At 40.5% G+C, this 15,510-nt stretch overlaps 1 protein-coding gene and 1 long non-coding RNA gene across 2 annotated transcripts in view; one reads left to right on the top strand and one right to left on the bottom strand.

Moving 5' to 3' along the window:
* Nucleotides 1–15,510, bottom strand: part of HTR2C (5-hydroxytryptamine receptor 2C) — a 103,149-nt gene that overhangs the window by 75,682 nt on the left and 11,957 nt on the right. The gene's annotated exons all lie outside the window — the stretch shown is intronic.
* On the top strand, nt 2,012–4,505 carry LOC114010888 (uncharacterized). Its single transcript, XR_008749688.1, has 2 exons — nt 2,012–2,160; nt 4,291–4,505. It is a non-coding gene; the product is annotated as an uncharacterized LOC114010888 (long non-coding RNA).

The following is a 15,510-nucleotide window of genomic DNA, read 5'->3' as shown; positions in this document are numbered from 1 at the left end:
AAGAAGTATCCCCGACCAACTAGCCCCAAGTGATGTTTCTCTACAAATCTTGGGGATTATCCTTGGTTTTGGAGAGTTCTGCAGCAGGAAAAGGCTCCTGCAACTGTGAATAAACAACACAGCATTGCAGGAAGGTTTTTTTTTTCCAAATTACCCCATAAAATCGCTGCAGTATATGTCAAAGGTACACAAGCTTTCATAAAACAAGTCAGTAAATCAGCAACTCTTGCATGAATCTGTCCTCCGGGCCCTCTGGCCCTGGCTTTGTGTTATGCAAGTGCCAGCACCGCTCCAGGATCTCGCTCTGCAGAGCAGCATCACAGACCTCCAAGTCTGTGCCCACCCCAGTCCTTCCATTGCCACAGAGGAGACACCCACATCTGAAAGATCAGTCCTAATATAACCAACCCATAACAGCTTCATTACAGAGAAACAAGCTAGGAAACTGCAGGTAAAGGGCACTTCTGTAAGTATACTACACACGTTTTTGATTCATTTTAGTAGTAGTTACTTAGTAGCTATGTTTCACTTCAGTTTTCTGTGCCTTCTTACCTGCAGAATTTGGGTTTCTTCAAAATAGGGGAAACTAAGGCTAGCAAGTACACAAGCCATTACTGTAGACCCTTACTCCTGACATTCAAAAACCCCTTTCTCTCCATCCGAGGAGATCAGTCATCACTGCTCAACGGTCTCCGCACTGAGGCTTGGATGTCCCAGGATATGGAGTGAATTCCCCACCATATCAGAGCAGTTCAGGGTGTTGCTAAACAGAAATGGAAGTTAAGGCATTTATAACCGCTTCAATGGGCTGTATTGGCATCAGGTAGGTTGTAGGCATTGTGATGTATTTATTAGGTTTTCTCCTTTGTGTAAAGGGACTAAACCAGAGGTGTGAAAAAGTAATTGCTAGCTTCTGGAAGAATGAGATGGTTCAGTTCTGCTATGTCTGTTTAATGACTAGTAAAGATTGTTTATTCTCTCATATGCTCTTGTGCCATAAAGACTGCCTTACGTATGCTCGAAGAAAATGAATCTGCTTTATCTTGACACCTCCGATAAATTCTGGCTCCATAGGAATCCTGTTTACTTGTTTTACTTGCAAATGGTAAGATGTAATGAAGAGAATATTTATTACTGGAGTTGGTTGGGAATAGTTCCACAAAACTTTTTTTTCTTGCCAAAAAAATGTGTCAAGTTTGCGGGGAAACAGTTTTGATGCATTTCTCAACAGTAAGTACTGGGCAAAAATGTTGAGTAAATTTCATTTTTACAGTTTGAAAACAAAAATAATCCTGAAGTTTGAAATTACTTTTTCATTTTTTATATTTAAGAAAGGAGCAGCAAAACAAGTAATATTAAAAATTATATAGAAACCAAAGATTTCAAGACATCAAAATTACTCAAACTAATCCAAACTTCTTTCTTGTTGAGATTTTTAGTTTACATGGGCTTTTTGACATTTTTATACTTTCTGAGATTTCACACAGGAAAAAAAGAACGGACTCCTGAATAACAGTTGTGGGAAGAAAAGCTGTTTTTCCACCTAGCACTAGTTATGTTATTAGGCTAGCAGTGAAAGAGAGAGACACCATGTTACTCTCTGGATCTAACAACTTCTATCATGCTAAGATAAAAATGTGTGAACATCAACCACATGGAATACAAGTTCTTTGTTTTTCTTTTCCTAATGAACTGTGCAAAGAATGCAACATAATTATGCCTTCAGAAGAAACTACTCCACTACTAGAGATACTAAAAAAGCTCTGTTCTTTGGCTGGCACCCATCTCTGCAAACGCTGTCACAACAGCCTCCAAACTGTCACTTCAGCAACTGCCCTTCATAGGAAAAACATATTTCTTCTAATTAGACAAAATTCTAACTCTATGTTTGAAGAGTATAATTTGATCTTTTCTCTAGAAAATCATTAACCACTTGAGTTTAATTATTAACATTTGCTTTAAAAATTCACTGAGTTAACTACCAGTTGGGCAAGTGGAGCTAGTGCTTTGGTGAGATGATACTTCTTGCTGTGGTACATGGGCACACCACCAGGGAAGGTGGTGTGGTCCGTGTCCACGTAAGAAACTACTCTGAACATCAAAGAGATGTAGCTTCTACTTCTGGGTCTGCCATTGGCTCACTGGATGATTTTAGGGTAGGTTAACCCCATTCCCTTTTCTTTCTAAATCTATTTTGTATGGTCAGGACAGGAATTGTTTGGAGCAGGGACTTCTCCCCTTTCTCTGCCTTCAGTCCCTCCGTGCTTAAATAAAGTGCCCAACACAACAGGACAATGGGGTCATCACTGCAATAACTGCTGACAAGGACGGGAGGTATCAGTACGCAGGGAACATGCTCCTGATGTTTTATCTGTAAAGTGAAGTTCCCAATATCTGAAAAAATTAATGTACAAATTCATGCCTAGGTAGGGCTTAAATGTCAAGGTTACTCATGCTCAGCTCCTGCAGGGCTTGGAGCAGCAAGAAACCTGCTTTCTGAAAGCACCTGGTCTTCTGGGATAAAACTGAATGGTACTGATTCCTCAATGGAAACCTTTCAGAGAAATAGAAATCTGTGATTTATTCAGCAACAAACAGGTTTTCAAACAGCATTGCAAACACCGAATGCATAGACACACGCTTCCACTTGGTCTCAGTTATAAAATGCAGTGATTTACAAATCCAGGCCACCCAGACACAGTGGGGTGATGCAGAGTACAGGGAAATCCCTTTTTTCAAATGCAGAAAAATATCACCAGAAAGTTATTTTCTCAAAAAAGCTTGGGAGTTTGATTTTTAAAAACCCACACACCAACAAAAACAAACAAACAAAAAAACCCAACCCTGCAGACAATTACTATTTTTGGTTTAAATTAGACAAGTACATGTGTTCAATGCTTCTTTTAAAAGTAAACAGAAACAAGGTTCTATGGGAGTTTTTTGGTGTTGTGGGCACCATTTGTCATAGTATGATGGGTGAGCACTTCCATGTTAAAGATTTCCTGAGTTCTTTTAAATTCTCCAGCTGGTATTTGCTGCAGTGTTTCAGATAAGCAGAAATGTGTGAAACTCCCCAGGAAACTGAAGGGCTACAGCACCAGCTATTTGGATACTAACTCCCAACATTTTTGCTTCACAGCAAAGGAATATAACAAAATTTACCTTTTCATTACCAGATTTGACACACTTCAGCAGCCTCTAAAAAAATCAGTGTTATAAAGGAGCTAGCTAAAAAATCTCTCCAAGTTCCCAGTGTCATATGATATTTTTTGTTGAATAAAGACATAAACTTACACAAGAACTTCTACGTAAACTGTAATGTCAGACTGCATAAGACTCAGGTGCTTTTGTTATTTCTGCATTTGGTAAATACAGGCATAACAATTCCTGAAGTCCTTCGGCTTTTACAAACAGGTATGATTGACAGCCTCAAAATGCTCTGCTTTTCATAACAACCGTGATTGACAGCCCCTTGGTGTATAGCCCAGTCAGCCTAACAATGTTATTGTTCTCTAATAATTACCTGATAATTTTTTTCAATGTGCTGCTGTTAGTTGTGGTTCAACTAAGAGTCCTCAGAACTTTTCAAAAGTTCATTTAACTTGCATTGATTTTGAGCTGCCTTCCTGCAAGCCTGATTCTGTGGTAGCGCTGGGATTGCAGACGTTAGTGCCCAAGGTGCATTGGGTCTCTGTCTACCTGTAATTGACACTTTCCCTGGAAAAGAGAAAATATTAAAGCCCAACTATGTAGCAATCCACGTGTCATTTTCACATATATCACCTGCACAGTTTTTGTACAAAGGGAAATGTTTCTTAACTTAATAGTCCCTAGAGCAGAAGAATATAGCTAGTAGCTGGTATGCCCCTAGGGCCGGAGCCGTGCGCAGGATGCGTGCCTGTAGCTGAGCTCAGTTCAGCGCAGTCCATGACTCCCAAGCTGCTCAAGATGGCAGCTTGTTTCACTCCTGCAGAAAGTAATAATTGAGATTTTCCTGTCTTACAGAAAGATCACCCTCAAGAACACTTAGCCAGGGACCAACTTGTCACTAGCAGACAATCAGATCCAGTAAGGTCACTTTTCTGAGCATTTCCTGGTACCTACAAAATAAAATGAATTATGTTCTTTTTATATGAAGCGAGTCAGCGGTAGTGTTGTATACTAGAGAATGACAATCCTTGTTAGAAAGTGTTCAACCCTTTTACCCTTGTACTAAACGTAAATCCAAGCTGGCATTGTTCTGAAATTTTAAAGTGTACTTTTTTTATCTCTGTCTTGGTTTTCAGGTAGGATGGAAGCAGGCAGGGCAGAAAAATGAAAACTCACATTGTCTCAGACTTCCAGCTGAGGAAGACTTAAGAATCTTCTGGGGGTTTTTTGCACACCTATAGAACTGAACTTGGCAGAGCAGCTTGAAGTTGAACTAAATGTTACTCCCACGTCAAAGCACTATTGGGAATAAACCTTAGTCTGGGTGGTTAGTTTGCCAATTACAAACCACAACACTTACTTCGGAAACTTCGTGAATGTTTCTTCTTCAGTGTGTTGAAATAAATTATAAAACCCACCTACCTTACAAGAAAGGAAAAAAAAAGATTTCTGTTGGAGGGCTATTAAAAGTATATTATCGTATTATATTTTATTTAGTTACTCTTAAAAGGACCCATAAAAGAAAAATGCCCTTGAGGAATGTTCAGTCTGGGTCTTTCCAAACCTTTCCAGTTCTACACTGGGGAGCTGAAAATAGTCAGTAGGTATCAGGAGAAAGCCGAGTGTCCTTCTGGGACTTCGCTTTTTGAAATCAGAACTGTGTACCTTGAGCACAGTTTTGCAGTTCACCCATTTGGTTGCCTTTTCAAGAAGTAAAAAGTCCAAGAATGAGCCTAAAGTTTGGCCTCTGCATCAATGTATGTTATGCATCACCAAACATACTATAGATCCAAGGCTTGGAGCTGCATACATAACACTGAAGTTTTATGTTCACATTTACTGCAAACGAAAGCAGGTACACAATGGAGAGATTGTATAGCTAAATGGGCTAATTCTGCTCATAATTTGTTCACACAGATTTAGGGGCTACGTGGGGGCCACTAGAACTGTTGGACCTTTATTCTTTGCTAACTTACTTTCCAGTACTTCTGAATTTTATCAACATATTTATAGAGCAGGCCATTTAAATAATATATTATCTGTACCCCTGACCCCAGCCTCTAATTATCCACAGAGCTAGTTCCATTATTGAGTATTTTTCCCATACTGTAAACATACCAGGCATTTTCTAAAAGTTGGTTTGGGGTTGATAAATTGTGTGCAGCATGATAGTAAGGTAATGAATCACTGCAATGATAGTGCACTGCCTCACTACAGACTGAGGAAACTACACATTGCATACTAGATACAAAGCAGAGGATAAAAAATTCAGCCATCTGTGACTTAATGTAAACACCATGAGCAAGAGCTAAAAGCAGCTTCTCACAGATCTTAAGTCAATGGTATTTCTGACCCATTTTCTCAAGGACTTTCAGGATGCTTTACTGAGTTCTCAGCCTGTCATCCTCCAATGCCTCACCTCCAGATTGGGCTCAGAGGCTCCTGCCATCTACTGCAATCATCCCAGCAAGTCTGTTTTGGCACCTAAAGCTCTGTTCTTACACATGCACCCAAGCTTTGGTTGCTCACTGAAACGTGTGTCAGAGAACAGAATAACCACCATCCAGGCAAACCCTTTTTGGGGCGCAGAGAGGGTAAGGAGGACCCATGCTTAATACTTTGGGACCTACCCCACCACCAGGAGCAAGAAAGAAGTTTTCAAACAGATGAGAGTAACGTACTTTGCTGCTATCTAAGGCACAGCGATGACTGGGAAACAGGCACCCAAAAAATAGCATTTTCAAACCAGCAGAGAGGCTGGTTTGCACAGAGTAACAGTCTTTTGTGGATCCAGAATGCTTTAAAAATCTTTAAAGCAGCTGGACTCCTTCTGGTGCTTCATATGAGATCCCAGACATTTCCCTAGCACACACCGACCCCTACCAGGCACATTGTCTCTTGGATCCTGTCATTCCTACGCTTCACAGATGCATGGTTAGTTTTGAGCAATTGTGCTGTATGGGAGAGTAAGATGAAGAAAGTATTTCATGTATTTTTAGGATTAGAAATGCAGAACAGAAGCCACATCAACAGCCAATTCTTCACAGACCACCAGCTGTCCACAAACAAGCTGAAGAAAATCCTGCATATGGAAGAAGTGTTAGTACCATCTAACAACAGTTCATATCAAACAGCTACATAACTACAGCATGCGTTGTACTAGATATATTGAACTAAGACAAATTAATGCTCAGTTTTGAGGTGTCTTCTCTGCAGTGGGTGGGATAAGCTTTTCCTTCAGCTTTTGCTGTGTTTCACTTCATTTGCCTCATCCCACTCCCACCAGTTCTACTCCACAATCCCATAAACCCCAAATGAAACTCCAGAAAACAATTAGATAAATTCATTATTTCTTACTTGATGCATCTTACTGATTCGTCTACATTTATTCAATGTGTTCATGGTCCTGACAGCAGTTTTGATGGCCCACACTTTCACTCCAATTTTATAACGACAGAGAAGTCTTTAGCACTGTTCTATGTTTCATTTTGGAAGAAATTGAGTACTGTTGTGAGTCAAGGCAGTCTTAAATCTTGACTAAATTACTTTTGTTCTCTCTAATTATGACTTTACCAACAGATACGCTTCCAGCATCCTCTTCCCATTCATATTTCCTTGCAATCACATACTAAAATCAGATGCTAATGAATCAGAATTTATCTAATTTCCAATTTTACTAATTATTTATCAGATCAGCTAAATCAGTTTCATTTAGAATTACAGGCTTAGTTACATAAGATGGATTTTTCTCTTTATTAAAAATGTTAAGCTGCCTAAAAGTAACTAATATACCAAATTTTAATCTCTGTTCAAGGTCCAAATACATTATTAAAAAGTGATCTTAAATTGGCAAGAACATGCTTATTCTAGATATATCCTTTTAACTCAAAATGAATTAAACAAGAATGAAAAAAGCAAATTGTGTTATTGAGTATAACAGACCCTGCAAAATCACACTGAAGCATTTTAACATTCCAGAGACAACACTGAAACCAGCCTGCTTTTGTATCTTCAAATATACCATGACATATGAACATACTAATCTTGCCAACAAATGAGACAAAAGTTAAGGTGCTGAAAGACGCGTAGACCTTCAGCTGCCAGAGGTTAGCTCCAGAGGTGGCAATTGCAGGAGCGGGCTGGAAACTAGGACCATGCGCGGCAATCAGTTAGCTGAGGGGAATGTGCTCGAGCTTGTCTAGACAACAATTAACATGATGACACATGTTTACAGAGCACAGGGGAGTGGGAGACGGATGGCGCCAAGGATGGCGCCAAGGAAAGGTAACACCTTGCTGTTAATTGATGGTAGTTAACCACCAATCAGGGATTGCCTAGGATGCAATGCTTAGCTTCAAGAACCAATCTGTTTAAAACTCGCGGCTTCTGAAAGTGTATATAAACTCGTGCTTCTGTACATTAAATTGACATTTGCTTGCATCAAGCTGCGTCCCGTCTCCTCATTCGCCGCAGGCAATGGTGCAGGTATCAAAGAACAGCATTGGTGTCAGAGCCTGGCAGGTGGGACACTGCGCCCCGTGGTCACACCAGCTCCAGGAAGGGGCCAGCTCCACTGCTTGTTGTACACTGTTCCTTCATTAGATCTAATCATCTATATTAGAACCTAATATAGATTAGATAACCCCAAAACATTGCTTTTTTTAAAGTGTGTTTGTATTACTTAAAGAAAATTACCTTTCCCTGTAACAAATAATATGGAACATCCGCTCTTCACAGGTGTGCTCCCAGCCTTAAAACCACAACTGAGCATTTCCCCAGATGACTCCCTGTTGCATTTATCACCTGCCCTTACATTTTCCAATCTTCCACGTATGGGAAGGCAACCTAAATAACTACAATAACATCTTCTGATATCATTTCCTTGAAGCAACCCCCTTCCACCCTTACAGGTTTCCTAAATCTGAGGTAGCTCTGCACAGAACAAGCAAGTACGGTGTGCAATTGGGGAGCAAAGCTGCTTGGCTCCAGAGGGAGCAGCTCACGCCATTAGTTCAGGAGTCTCCAGCCTCTCCTGCTGTGCATCACTCATACCTGAGCCTGATTTCCCCCAAAACAAAATCATACCACTTGCTCTTTGCAGATTAGCACTTGACTCTTTAATCCGTATTTCTCTACTTCAGTTCACCAAGCAAAACCGAGTACTTTGGGTCTTTTCAGTCACCATAAATCCCATCACTATTCACAACAGAAACACACTGCTGGTTTTTTTGGTTTTGTGGACAGTTTTACTAGCCTGAGGATTTTGGGGCATTGCAGCAAAGTGGAAGAGAACAGAGCAAAGACATTATTTTTGTCCCATTTCCAGGCAGAGTGGCAGAGAGCCAGTTCTCAGAAACCAATTGATTCATGCTTGTCTCAAGTCCCAGCACCCTGGTGAAAAGCTGTCAGAGGGCAGCCAAAATAGTACAATTGCTTCACCTACTGCCAAACACTGATACAAAAGGCCACTGTTTCAATCACAAACAAAAGCAAGCAACTGTCACAGAGCAAGCAGCCTTCCCTGAGATTCAGATTGCACCCAGAAGTTCACCAAGCAGTAAGTCATTGCTGTAAATCAACACGACCAGTCAGCACATCTCTATCTCAATGAAATTCTGATGCTTTTCCACCAGCCTCAGGACCATGGGTCGGCTTGACCCAAGGCAGCACTGGTGAGCTGCACAGCGAGGTGGAGAGTCACGTTGAAGAAGCTTTTCCACAAGATCCTCAGCAGGTCTTGCTTTAAGACAGGCTTGAAGGTGTCCTTTGGCTAACGCTGCCAACTTTGCAGTTACACACCTGGCCAGTGGCAGGAGTTGTACAAGCTGCCAAAATGGGAGGAGAAGAAAGAGCAAAATGGAGAACACCATAGTCTGAGTTTCTTTTGGCTTTGAAGCCTTAGGAACCAGCTTGTGTCAGATACAGAGAGAAATGGGACTATAATTTAGACATATTCTTTCTTTAAGGGAACTAATTCAACAGACTGTATTTTAAAGCATCCTTAAGACACCAACATCTTGGTATATCTTCACAGGAAAAAATCTACAGAAAGACTGGCAGCTAATTTAGCAAGACTCCTTCACTAAAAGTGCTTATGAAGCAACTCAATTATCCATGGACTCCCAGACAGCCTTTGAGCCACACAATGTCCATACAACGCTGGTAAACACACTTGTATTCGATTTACAAGTAAATAAATCAAGACCTATCCTGGAAATAAAATTCAAGAGAAGCAGCAGAGCAAACTATGTACCCCAGCTAGGTTCATCCCTGGTTTCTCACTACAGAAAGCCTGGACTGCACACATTTGACATTTTCAAGCTTTTTGCTCAGCCACGAGAGCAAAGCACAACCTTCAGCTGGAACTCTTCCATAACCACTCTGCTTGCCAGACTAGAAGCAGTAACAGAAAGGCAGAAAATAGAGACAGATGATAAAATTAAGATAGTCGGGAACGTATTTAACAGAGTTTTCATGCTTCAGTGCTGTTCCATCAGATACCTGAGGGAAAGCATGACTTTGAGCATGTTTTGGGCTGGCTATTCATCACTTGGAAGTAAGCTCTATCAGTTCACCAGCCCGGCTTGTTTTCTTTTTTCCCTTTTCCCCCCACCAGCTGGGATGTTCACTGTTTAATTAGTGTGTTGAGTTAATTCAATAATGGGTTCAGTGAAGGGAAGAAGTAATGCGTGAGAAGTGCTGGAAACATCCAGCCCCAAGTGAAGGCGGGGTGGGAAACCTGAGCAGGACCACTCCTTTCAAGAGCAGTTAGATGCTCAGCAGCTGGTTGAGCAGAAGAGCTTAACTGATCTTATGCAACTTCAATGTGCCTTGAATATCATTGCTGTCCTATGCAGCCAACGTGGAAAGATATTCTCTAAAGCTGCCCGTCACAGCCTAAGCTAGATGCTTGAATTTCAGCAGCGTGAATGTCTGAAAACCATGTGATGGCTCATGGACCATTTCTGTTGTGAATTTAAAGCAATTGTAATGTCTGAGACAGTTTCCTCAATGCTTATAACTGAATTCAAATTAAAAGCACCAACTAAGAGATACAAGCCTAAGCGTCTCTGCCAAAGGCAGAAAAAATTATATATTAACTAAAGGATAAGGTGGAACACATCATACCTCAGGAAATGCATTTGCTCCAAACCACGTTAGAACTGTCAACAATTTGGCTTGGATATTTACAGTATGGTACACAAAACAAAATCATTACCATGCCACAGTATGCAATAAAACTAACCTTTAACACTGACAGTAATGCTGTAGAGATAACAGGTACATGGCCAGCACATAAAACAAAAAAGTTCCCAAGTTGGAATCACAAGGGATTAAATTTTATAGTTTACGTGATGCAAGAATTTTGATTAGATTGCAAGGTTTCTTCTGGCATGAGAAAGTACTGTTTGATCCTGCTGCTTATAACCTATTACCACTGGTCTTTGTTTCTCCATCACCTGTGTACATACACAACATGTACATTATAATGCCATCCTCATACACACCTTGTCCACCACGGGGAGTCATCCAGAGCTCCACGTGAACAGCATAAGGAACAGAACCAGAACTTCAGTATGGACAAGAGCTCTGCTGTAAAGACAGCTCAAGGCTTTGGCAACCAAAATAGACCCTGAGCTGTTGGGGCCTGGCTACATCTTTTAATTAACTAAAACATCTATAGTAAATAAATATTTAGTATTCGAGGACAAAACTTGCTTCTTTGACTTAAAGCAGTATCAAAGAAAGAACAAATCAAGGCCTAAACAAAGATGCAGGAGAATAAAATTTACTGCTCCTCCCTAGGCAGCTTTTACTGGTCATTGTTGGAAACAAGGCTGCTGGGCTGGACAGACTTTTGGACTGACCCAGCACAGACACACTAATGCCAAGAGCTCACAAGAGACGGGCAACTCAATATTACGCTGCTTTAATAGGCAAACAGCCAGATTTGGTTCTTGTATACAGAGTCTAATGAAGTCAAGGGAAAATGCATGTCTGCTGCTTAGGGGTAGAGTTCACCACAGCTGAGAACAGAAGCACACTTGAGACATTTACATAATTTATTTTATTTTTTTTTTTTTTTTTTGCTACTGCAGCCAACCTATTATGCTAAAAATTCTACTGAGAGAAATCAGTCCATGCAGCAGATGACAGATTTTGGGGGGTGAGTGAGGTGGTTTTTGCTTCCGTTTTAAAGAAACTAAACAAACTCATCAAACCTAAACCAAATCAGAGCCCTCAACTATAAAAATAATTACCCTCTTTCCCTCAGGCCAAACAGTTTGGTCTCCTGGTGAGAGCAAAAAGTCCAATTCTCAGTCTGAATGTACCAAATGATACTTGGAGACCACGAAGATGAAGCTCACGCTATATCGGAAATCTGCTGTGACCAGTGCCTTAGGAAACGGCTCAGTCTGTTCTCCACATGGCTCGACCCCCTAACTACGAGCTAGAAGCAGGAGAACAAGCCAGACTGCTGAGTGTGATGTTTTTCACTGCTCTACAGTTCAACTCCTTGGAAGCTTATCTTCCCCATTTCTTACTGCTTTAGTGACCTTGGAAAACACAGATAGGGATAATAGAAGCAGAATACTAAAAGGATTATTGCTTTTATTATCCTACTATTGGGAAGCTGAATAAAAAAAAGCACATATCCTTCACCAGACTACCCTGGGCATTAGCACGCTCAGCTCTCTTCTTATAAAAGGTCACCAGGCATGATATTAAACATAGCCTTAATTACTGAGCACTCGTCACTGCCAGCACAGGTGTCCTTCTCATGGCAAATGTCACAGGGAGTTATCTGTCCTTTTTCACTTCTTACTAAAATACAACAATAGCAACATAGATTTTTATAAGAAAAAGTCAGTGCCCTGCTATAGAGCCAAGGAATGGTGGTGGGTGATGGACAGTTACGCAAGTAGCTGCAACTTCAGCTGCAGGTTTTCAGCCAGATCTCGTTTGTGACTGTCCCTATGAGCCACTCCACAGGCCACAGTGAAGACATGCATGAGCTGGCTCGGTCCCCTCAACACTTTCCTGCTGGGTGGCAACACAAAGCCCAAGTAACTGTGAGTACCACCAGAGATATCACCTCCTATTTTCACAATGCCAAACTAAGGACATTTTACAAGGTCTGAAGATAGAGCCCTTAGTATTTTCCCATGATAACAGCAAGCTGCTCTCTAATGTCATGCCTTATGTATCTACCAGCTGCTTTGGAATGATGTAGGATCTCCTAACGTCTCCTCCCACCATGTGGAAATGGCAAAGCATGAACTCTGATGACACTCAATGTAAAATAGATTCTCCCAAACACAGAAAGAAGTCAGACAGGGAGAATGTGCTCTAGCCTGTACAAAGTACCAGTTACAAAATCAGTGTTTTTAGTAACAGGTTGCAGCAGTCATCTCCCTAAGCACCTAACAGTCTTACTGTGTGGTCACACTTCTCCTTTAATACAGTGGGGATTTATTTCATACCTGTTCAGGGTAGCAGTGCATATGCTGGAAACACTAGGGTGATACGGTGTTTCACTGAGGATAAGAGCAGATTGCCAAGTACACACAAACAACTTACAGCAGCTGCAGCTATTTTTTCTGATGCCATCTACCTCTACTCTTGATACATCACTGCTTTTATAGAAAAATCCCCCACAAGGTTACAGAGCACGGTGAGTCAGCGTTATCACTTGGAGTAAAACTCATGAGGGTCAGCTGTTTTCCTGCTGTTGTTGGCCTGAAGAAGTGAAGGAGTCCTGCTTGCTGACAGTCATTATGCAACAGAGATAACCCATCTTTCTGCAGTCATTTGTGGGTGTCAGGAGAAGCTAAGAATAAACCAGGAAAAGCCTCTGGAAAGGTCTGCTAAGAAGCAAGCTGAAAGCAACATCTCTCAAGGTACAGTGTGCATACCCTTGCTTTAGCTTAAAACACATCCTTATGCAATCCTTACTAGATGACTGCAGGTGATAATCACACATTGCAGTTAAAATTACTGATTAACCTCCCCAGGAAGTGTTAAAGCAAGCAGAGGAAAGTAGATGTTAGGAACAACACTTACATCCCTGTTCACGTAGGATATATTAGAGTTGCTAAGCTTAAGAAAATAGGTAGGTGCCCCCTCCTGCTCCTTACAGGGAGTTATGAAGCAAATTGAAGCATTTTAAATCCTGCTTATCCACAAGCCGGATAAATTAGGATTTCTTTCTTTCTTTTTTGTAATAGCTTGTCTCAAAGAGCTATAAGAATATGCAAGCATATTCAGCAGAGAAAGCAGGTCAGCACTGACCCTTGTTCAGAAGAACAGCTAGTCAATAAAAAGAAAGAAGCCATTTAGGATGTAATTGGGTACTCCTGGCCAGGAAGATACTAGGGAGAAAGAAAGAGAAGAAACACAACCATCTAAGGCCAACTGGTTTCCCCAGCAGAGGCTGGGGCAAATCTTCTGCTGTTGTGAACGAGTTGCACTTCATGTCCTTGCTTGCAAATTGAGGAAGCAGGCTATGATGAGACCTTGGGAATTAAAACAAAAACCAAATTGAGTTTGTGCCAGCTTTAAGCTTCTTGTTTTCCTTGTTAATAAGATCAAGACATTTTCTTGCAAGAGAACACTGTCTAATTCTGTAAACTTAGGAAAGTTTGCAAAAGCCAGGATTACTGATTATTATCTCCTGAATTAATGCTGAAGTTTTGGGGCAGTCTAGCAGCTAAATTAGTACTTTAAACTGTACATACAGGTCAGGATTCCAAAAAGAACTGTTAACTCTTCTAAGACATGCAAAGCAAGCTTGCTATCAAGGTCTTCAAGATAAACACAACAGCCCCGGGTTTGGTACCACAAAGGACAATGGAATTCCAGTAATACAAAACCTGAGAGAACAAGATTAGAAACAAATCCAGGAAATGAAAGGTCATGTCAAATGCTGATCTCCACTTTGTTGCACCTGAATTTTTGCAAAAGGAAAAATTTGCAATGCCTGCCAAAAGAAAACGTAGCACATGCTTTCCCAAATCAAAGGTCAAGAATATTAACTGTACCTTTTCACATTGCTCCCCAAAAATTAATATGTTGGACCTATTGAAGTGTCTAATACCAGCTAGAATCAAGAACAGCAGAAGCCAAATTTGGATGAAAATGTCTCTTCTGAAAGTCATCATATCTCATATCTTGCAATATTATCAAAATATAAAATAAAATCAAAATACCTATAAGTTAGAGGCAGCTTTTAATTCAACGCAAAAGTAAAGTCCTTCAATTAAATGTATTTCCAGGGGAAAAAAACCAACCAAACAAGCAAACCTCTGCTCAGCATAAAAAGCAATGGTCTTTGTAATGCAGGGGAAAGACTCATCCTTTTCTCTCTTTTCAAAGAAGTAATGCTCTGTACATCTGAGTGCATTAGTAATCTGAACACTCTCAATGCTCTGACTGACTTAGCGTTTCTATCAGTAAGGAGCTGGAACACAGGAAGGGTGCAAAACAAACCTGAAACTCAGTAACCCGCTTCCAGGCACTACTGTTGGTACCAAAAAAAGCACTGGTACATATTTAGCTCATCCACTTTCACAGTGGACAAGCAACAGCTATTCTGCAGTCCATAAACTCTGAAAAGTTCCCTAGAAACACTAGTTTCCTACACCATTGCCACAACACAGGAAACTTCATATAATGCAATGCCTGTCAAAAGAAAATGTAACATGTAATCTAACCCACATGCTTTCCAAAATTAAAGGTCAAGAATATTAAGTGTATTGTATAATTTTATGTGTATAAATTATAGATGTTATATATTATATGCGTATATATATGAATATATAAAATAATAACGTATTAACTGAAGCAACTAATGAGGAGTTAATGATATGTGCAGCCTGAGATTAGGATGGGAACAGAGAAAGAACCTCAGATCAGTCTCACAAGCATCAGAAATGGGTTGTGTAGACAGAGCAGCAATAAATATTATGTTTTCCTGAGTTTTTCCTTGCACTAATCCATATTGTTGCCTGGAAAAGAAATCTCCAAACGTCCATTGTTTCTCCTTGGGTTTAATGAACAACTCACATACCAGCTAAAACTGCAGCATCGCTTCGCTGAAGCACAAAGACTGGACCCATTGTTCACAGGTGTTTGTTCCTGCTCCATATACTTCCAAAATTGTGATGCTGCAAGGAGTTTCCCCAACCAATTTCCATACAGATATTCCTTCAGCTGCAGTTGCTTTAGAAAAGTCCAAGACTGTATTTTTTTTTATTATTTCATTATTTCTTTTGTAGGATAGAACGAAGGAGGAAAATTTGCTGCAAATAATTAGAGCAAAATCACTGCCCTGCATAGTTCAGACTAGGTGCACAACCT

Source organism: Falco peregrinus, chromosome 13 (genome assembly GCF_023634155.1).
Source record: "Falco peregrinus isolate bFalPer1 chromosome 13, bFalPer1.pri, whole genome shotgun sequence".
NCBI lineage: Eukaryota > Metazoa > Chordata > Aves > Falconiformes > Falconidae > Falco > Falco peregrinus.
The sequence above is the reverse complement of the archived record's forward strand: the minus strand, read 5'-3'. Positions and strand labels throughout refer to the sequence as shown.